At 34.4% G+C, this 8,285-nt stretch overlaps 1 long non-coding RNA gene across 1 annotated transcript; it reads left to right on the top strand.

Moving 5' to 3' along the window:
- Positions 1-211: 211 nt before the first annotated feature.
- On the top strand, positions 212-3,852 carry LOC126817230 (uncharacterized). The gene is made up of 3 exons (XR_007678895.1): positions 212-334; positions 2,342-2,386; positions 3,218-3,852. It is a non-coding gene; the product is annotated as an uncharacterized LOC126817230 (long non-coding RNA).
- Positions 3,853-8,285: the final 4,433 nt, after the last annotated feature.

Genomic DNA, 8,285 nt, shown 5'->3' with positions numbered 1-8,285 from the left:
TACGTCAGAAAATGACGTAAATATAACGTAAAAATGACGTAAAGTTTACGTTAGATTAACGTCATTTCCTGACGTAAAATTATCGTTAAAAAGATGAGCAAAATGATGGTAAACTGACTGACCATTTTTACGTAAATGTAACGTAAAATTAACATCATATTGTTATGTGGGTAAATATAAGGCTTTTATAACAGCCAATCAAAAGGACAATCGAAAGCACAGTAACTATGAATGGATTTCAATGGCGGTGAAATGTCAGACAAAAACAACGCTTCATTAATTTAAACCCGAATATTTGGAGTTAGGCGACAGTTGTGCCACCAAATTGGCCTCTGTAAGTTTAATTAATCATAATATCATTATCTATTTTAAAGATGATACATGCATTAATAAAGAAATTGAGTTTGCCACTTGGAACTAAAGGCATCCAATCGTAGCTAAAAACAAACACATCAGTAGGCTATATCTCAACATTTTTAGCTACGTTCTCGTACTAGTAAAATCGATTTGAAACCATAATTATCCGTAAGACACGTCTCGTAAGATAGGATTTCAGGGGACTGTGCAACGTGCTTTGTAAATGCCGACCTTGATATTATATAAATGTTCTTCATTAATACTCATTTTATTTTTCATTTTACTTTCCTTGGCTTGAGTATAACAGTTATCTTCCATAATGGTGGATAGATATTGAAAGTTTATATCATAGATATCCTATAAAGACTTTATAGGAGAACGCTAGATCGAGGACGGTCCTACGCATTTCTTTACCTTGGTGTAAGCGGCCCGTGCATTCGGAGTTCTTTTGTTTGACCGAGTGTTTGGTTTGATTTTCCCCGCGAAATTCAATCAGATGAGATGACTAGTAATCTTAAAATGTCGGACTCGGAGCCTAAAATGCCACTGAAAAGAAAGAGGTACGGTATATGCTGTTATCGCTGAATAATCCAATTTCCTTGCTCAATTAATCGACCATAGTAACGTCTCACACGCCAGATTATCTCAACGCTTCAGATTTATTATATGTTCTCGCAGCTAACGTCAACGAACTTCCAAGTTCTAGCAGTAGGCCTACCACCAGTGGTGCAGGGCCTGTTAATATATTAGCCTATAGGATAGGTTATTGCCGGCTTTTAATAACCGATTTTTAATTCATTGTCGACAAAATGGCGAAAATTTAACCGGTCCTTGGTTCATGGTGTATTGGTAGCCTGCATATGACTTTTATATTAATCTCACTGTCACTATCATATAGGTACATGTATCATATGTGACTAAAAAAAATTAAATTTATGGAAATTTAATAAAACCATAATTATCCGTAAGACACGTCTCGTAAGATAGGATTTCAGGGGACTGTGCAACGTGCTTTGTAAATGCCGACCTTGATATTATATAAATGTTCTTCATTAATACTCATTTTATTTTTCATTTTACTTTCCTTGGCTTGAGTATAACAGTTATCTTCCATAATGGTGGATAGATATTGAAAGTTTATATCATAGATATCCTATAAAGACTTTATAGGAGAACGCTAGATCGAGGACGGTCCTACGCATTTCTTTACCTTGGTGTAAGCGGCCCGTGCATTCGGAGTTCTTTTGTTTGACCGAGTGTTTGGTTTGATTTTCCCCGCGAAATTCAATCAGATGAGATGACTAGTAATCTTAAAATGTCGGACTCGGAGCCTAAAATGCCACTGAAAAGAAAGAGATACGGTATATCCTGTTATCGCTGAATAATCCAATTTCCTTGCTCAATTAATCGACCATAGTAACGTCTCACACGCCAGATTATCTCAACGCTTCAGATTTATTATATGTTCTCGCAGCTAACGTCAACGAACTTCCAAGTTCTAGCAGTAGGCCTACCACCAGTGGTGCAGGGCCTGTTAATATATTAGCCTATAGGATAGGTTATTGCCGGCTTTTAATAACCGATTTTTAATTCATTGTCGACAAAATGGCGAAAATTTAACCGGTCCTTGGTTCATGGTGTATTGGTAGCCTGCATATGACTTTTATATTAATCACACTGTCACTATCATATAGGTACATGTATCATATGTGACTAAAAAAAATTAATGGAAATTTAATAAAACTGTCATCATTGGAAAGGACGTGGAATATGCATTACTGTGGTGTTTAAATTTTGGTTCTACTCCAAATAGCAAAAAAGTTACATCATTTTGAAAATTGGAAAATCGGGTCAATAGCCTATTGACCCTTGAGTTACCTTCCCATTTATTTCTATGCTTATGTACTGAACTGTAGGCCTACCAGTACATGATGTAAACATAGGAAAAATAAACATCAAAAACAAAGACTTATTTATTTTACAGGCACACAGGAAATATATTGAGTCATTCCATGCCAGTAAGTTCCAGGTAATTACAACCAATACAGACCTGCAATTGTAGTTCAAACTAGGCCTAGTAGTTATGATGATTTATCATGATTTTCAAGTTCGGCTGGGTGACCGAATGGTTGAATATCAGAAATGAAATGGGGGTTTAACGTCCTACTGATGGAAGTCCGGCATATGCTACAGTGTGCTATGGGGGAAATTTTTCCTAGGCAGCAGCACTATGGCCTACTCTTGCGTTGAATTAGACTGTCTGTCATTGAGTCCATTTGTGTGATTGCAATAAAAACCGATGCGCAAGCGAATTATTGAAATAAAATTGAACCATGTAAGTCCTAGTTAGACCTCTTTTAAATTGAAATAATTTAGTCCACAAAATGTTTGTTGGTAACAGTTGATTTTAATTTGCATGCAAATCGTGAACCACTAAAAGGAGCCGACAGAAACATTAGGTTAGTTTTCCCCTTACTGATGTAATAACATTCAACAATATCTAATAAATGACCCGTCCCACAGTCATGTAAAAAACTAATTGGTCAATTTTAACCATGGAACAAATGTGTTTATAAAATATGAGAAAACATCAAATTATTGTGTCTCATCTCTGTACAATCAAACTGTGATTTTGGAGCTGGCTCACAAACCTTGGGATCCTAGAAAGTTTTTCTGCATTATCAATCCTGGTTTTCTAAGGTCAGCAATAAAGGATAGGGGGGGGGGGGGTGTATACCATTTGCAGCATGATACTGTTCACCTGACAATTGAAGTTTCACTGTTCGGACAATTTCTCACATATAACACTGAATGACATATGCCCATTTCCTTTAATCTTTTTAATTTATTTATTTTTCAGATATAAAACAAATACTATAAAAGATCGGCAACGTTGTTAGCGGTACCTTTAATCTGGGGCAGTCATGCCCAGACCCAGCTAATCCAACGAGAATAAAAAGATCCCCCTCCACAAGTCCACCCACTCTAGAAGATGCATGTATTGTGAAGAAACAGACCACACAATTTTAAGAATATTACAGAATATAATATATACTGACCAAAATTAAATATACACAATATAAAACAGGAATATGTTTTAATAGCATCAATGTTAACACTGCGTGAAGTTTTAGATTTTATACTCGACATCTACTTACCGGTCTTAGAGATAAGCAATTTTGAGGCAAAAGTTTATAGCTATAGCATAAACAATTCTCTGTGATCTCAACCTTGCCACCCTTTTTTCTGTGGTCTCTGTGACATCTCTTGGATGCCTTGAGACAACACGTCTGTGCACAGTTTTCCTACGCTTTGATGGTGAGGAAGGGTCTGTAAGATGGGTCAGTCGTAGCCTTTTCTAGTGTTGGCAAATCCGGCAAACTTTTAATATTATCAGAACTTGATAGTGGTGTAGGAATAGTGGTGCGTGGATCACTGGATGTGTCAGCTACTCAGCATAAAAAGCATAAAATATCGATAGATTTTCCCACTCTTACTGCCTCTACATAGCTTTTTTTAGACAATTCTGAAGAAAACAAAACATTCAAAACTTGTGAAAATATCAACAAATATCATTCTAAGGATATTGTCATTTGGTTTATAAATTTCATTGAGTTTAAAACAAATATACACATTGCAATACATAATTACTTTCAACGAAAAATAGTCTTTATTATTTGGTAGTTTTTAGTTTGGTCAAAAAATTTCATAAAGAATGAAGACATACTTGTATCACAAGTCCTGCATGTCCATTGATCACACTTGCCTGTTCTTCACTGCCCTACTAGTACTACACTTTACAGTTTACACGCTTCTCAACCATTTTGAATGACAGATTTTCAATTGACAAAAATTACCAGCCATTCCTTTTATAAATACGGGACTACCTACTATCACTATAAACCATTCTATCTTCCAAATTACAAAGAATCCATTCTGTATTTTAGTATACAATGTATCATTTGCAGGTGAAAAGTCCAGCCATTTAGTAGGCCTAGTATCTATTTGATCACACGAAAATATAAAAACAACAACCCATCCTATAATTCCACGGCATATTCAAATGGTGTTTAGTTGTGGTTTTGTCTATAATATCCATATTTAGCACATAAATGTCGAATACAGTATAAAAAAGAGCCATGAACGGCTAAGACTCATTGTCACCAGACTAGAGGCAGTTGCTCGGATCTAAGTTAGAGGTTATTAAGGGCTTTTCACACACAATTAAACATTTTTATAGCCCAAAATCCATCTGGAAATATCCCTTTAAAAATTATTTCACTACAAAGTCGATATATAGGGGTCAGGTCATAGTTACGTATAGATACGTCTGACACAATACTTACATCAATAAATTAAAATCATAAAAACATCGAGGGGTAATTAGCGCAAGGTTGGCAATCTGCGCACCAGCTTAATACTCGCAGATTGCAGGGGTGAAGATAATCAAGGTTGCGCCTTCGCATTTTCTTAGTGTGCCGCACGACACGATACTAGATTAGTGTGCCGTTCAAAATTTCGCGACACATTTAGGGAGATCCCGCGGCACCTGGGCGTGTCAAAACGGGTCATAGTTCAATTAGGTCAATTCTGCCAAACCGCAACGCATTATGCCAATTATGGGGTAAAAGTAAATTTTGATTTTATTTTTAATTTTATTTTGATTTTAACTTCCATTTAATTTCAATTTTAATCACACTGATCAGCAGTGAATTTTCGCTAGGCCACTACAATCACTGATAAGGATGACATCGATGCAACTGAATGAGCCAGAAATATTAACTTTTTTCCTGCGACAAATTAAATTCTAAAACATTTTTTTATGTATTGGAAAAATAAATAAAGGCGTTTGACGTATTGTAGGTAAAAATTATTTCCTATTTAGAGTAAATGGGTATTAAAATGACTAAAAGGCAGCATTCGAGCTTCCCGAAGCAGTAACGTCTTATGTAAACAATGCACGCGCCATTCAGCCAATATGACGTTCCTTTGGAGTTTGATTTGATTTTTATCTAGATTTGATTTTACTTTTCAATTTGATTTAGCTTTTAAGATTACTGGTCGTCTGATCTGATTGAATTTCGCGGGGAAAATCAAACCAAACACTCGGCAAACAAAAGAACTCCGAATGCACGGGCCGCTTACACCAAGGTAAAGAAATGCGTTGGACCGTCCTCGATCTAGCATTCTCCATAATTTTAACCGACCGATCGACTGTCTGAATTTTATTATATTAAACATTAAGTGTAAATATTGTCTATAAATAGTATAAAACATCGAGTTCAATTAAATAATTGATATAATTTGCAAAATTAGCTTTTAATAAGGTAAAATCACCACGATTAAAAATCTCGTACCACTTTACATTTGTATAGAAGCAATAGGGAATGTGCGTGGTATTTTGGAGCGTGGTATTACTAGGCCTATAGGCCTATTATACACACGACGTGTTGTGTTATATTATGTTCAATCGCTGAATGCCATTCAAAGATTAGCTTGATCTATAATACAATAATGGAATGTGATCAATAATAAAAATAATGACAATCTACTTCCAGTTCGTTTTTGCTACCCGTCAAACATGACGGAGTTGCAAAGTACAATGCGCAAAGACGAGTGCGCATCGAGTGGCTGGCTGTGTCTATTTATATCGTCAGCTGTGCTATAAATATCGTCTGCTGCTATTTATATTTATTATGTGGGTTGTATGGATTTGGACTTTACGGTTTCACTTACTTAATAATTAATGAGATGTTGTGTTCATTGAAATGTATGGAAACCATATATTATATTTGTAAAGATTAAATCAACATTTAAAAACGTGTTTGAAATAAAATTAAAATTTTGCATGTCTTTGTTTACTGTTCTTTATTGTAATTATTATTTAAGGAGTATTTCATGAGAACAAAACTTATAAATTAAGGTCATTTAATGAAATGTTCCTTTAACGAATAAATGAAAAAATATTATATTTGTAAAGATGAAATCAACATTTAAAAACGTATTTGAAATAAAATTAAAATTTTGCATGTCTTTGTTTACTGTTCTTTATTGTAATTAGTATTTAAGGAGTATTTCATGAGAACAAAACTTATAAATTAAGGTCATTTAATGAAATGTTCCTTAAATGAATAAATACCACAAATTTTAAAACGTTTTTATTTAACAATGTTTCAGACACTTTAAGTTTAAGCCTGCCAGGAAATCCAAGATTAATAACACAAAAAATAGAAAACAAAGTTATATGTCAGTCTGCGAATGCGCGAGTTAGGCCGTTGCCTTCAAACGGCACTGAGTTTATTTTCGATAAATAATACATTTATCGATATTGGAATGATTAATTTTTACTCTATATGTGTGCGTGATCGCCAGGGACATTTTTATGTGAAATAGATGTGTACTGTTTTGCTGTTTAACGTAATTATAACCAAGAACTTTTGATCAGCTGTTAACTGTCAAATATTTAAAATGGCCGCCTCCAATGATCTGCCGATGTCTACTTTATCTGTCACCTTTTCTTTAACTATTTAGAAATTCGCTGATATTTACGATTTATTATAACGTGACTCATAAAAATTATACACGGGTTATATAAACCTTGTTTATTTCCATTTCAATATGCGATGGTTTATTTTACTTACCGTACCGATAATTGAAGATTAGTTTGGCTAGGCCTAACAACAGATCGGCATTATCAATGGCCGCCAAGGAAAGATAACTGGAACATTACATGGACTCAGACTACTAGATTTCAACATGAGTAGTTCTTCTTCGTATATTAAAACTATTGACTACGATTCCTTAAAAGACTCAGAAATATCTTTTAACACCTCGATATTTAAAATAATTAAATCGGATGATGTAGAACTACCAACAACTCTGGTTAACTCTATTTATACTATTTATGACTATACTGAATATTCCACATCCATTGTTGTTCAATTCCACTGTGTGGATTCATATACTAACTTACTGTCATCATGTGCAAATTCTCATGTGCTGTATAAAAACAATGAAAACAGTGGGAAAGGAATTATTTATAAATCATCCAATAATTTGAAAAAAGCGACAATTACCTTCTACAATAAATACAATAAGCTTCATATTCAAGGAAAGGACAGTTCTGCGTGGGTGGACACCAATATATTTCAAATTAAACCAAACCTTAAAAGTATTAATACTAACAATAGTGCTCTAAGTGATAGCCTACCTTCCGTGCTGTCTCTTGTAAATTTATGTCAACAACCTGTTACGAGCACGCCATTAAAGGAAAAGGGAAACAACAATTTACTAGAAGATACTCAGCCACTAATTCCGGGCCCTGTTACTACTGTAAGTGTTACATCAAACAATATACCTGAACTGAACTATTCTAACGCACTTTCTGAAATTATCAACCGAATTACAGAGCTTTCTGATAAAGTCAATGCTCTAATATCGGCACAAAATAAACTTATTGGAAATTCATCTACATGTAGGCCTACATCAAATGCAGTAAAAACATTTAATGACAAATCAACAAGTACATCAAATATAGTAAAAACAGTTAATGACAAATCAACAAGTACCTGCAGTTCAGCAATTCAAGATAAGTCTACCAACACATCTTCTATCTATACCGCGGCTAAATGTGTATCAACTAGTGTTGATAATAATAACAATAGGCCTATTACTGATGTATGTATTTCTACCGGTGCAAAATCAACAATAAATTCGACCAACTCAACTACTAGTAAACGTTCAACGAGATTTCTAGAAAAACCTATACCTTTCAACTTTAGTAAAGCTAAAACACTGTTAATAGGAAGTTCAGTTACAGCTGGTATAAAAACACCTAACATTACAAAATTATTCGATCACGAATGCGTAGTTGACACCAATCGTGGGGCCTACTATACTAATATAAATGATAGACTTGTGCAACTTTT

Source organism: Patella vulgata, chromosome 4 (assembly GCF_932274485.2).
Source record: "Patella vulgata chromosome 4, xgPatVulg1.2, whole genome shotgun sequence".
Taxonomy (NCBI): Eukaryota; Metazoa; Mollusca; class Gastropoda; family Patellidae; genus Patella; species Patella vulgata.
Note: the sequence above shows the minus strand (reverse complement) of the source record. Positions and strands in the feature narration are given on the sequence as shown.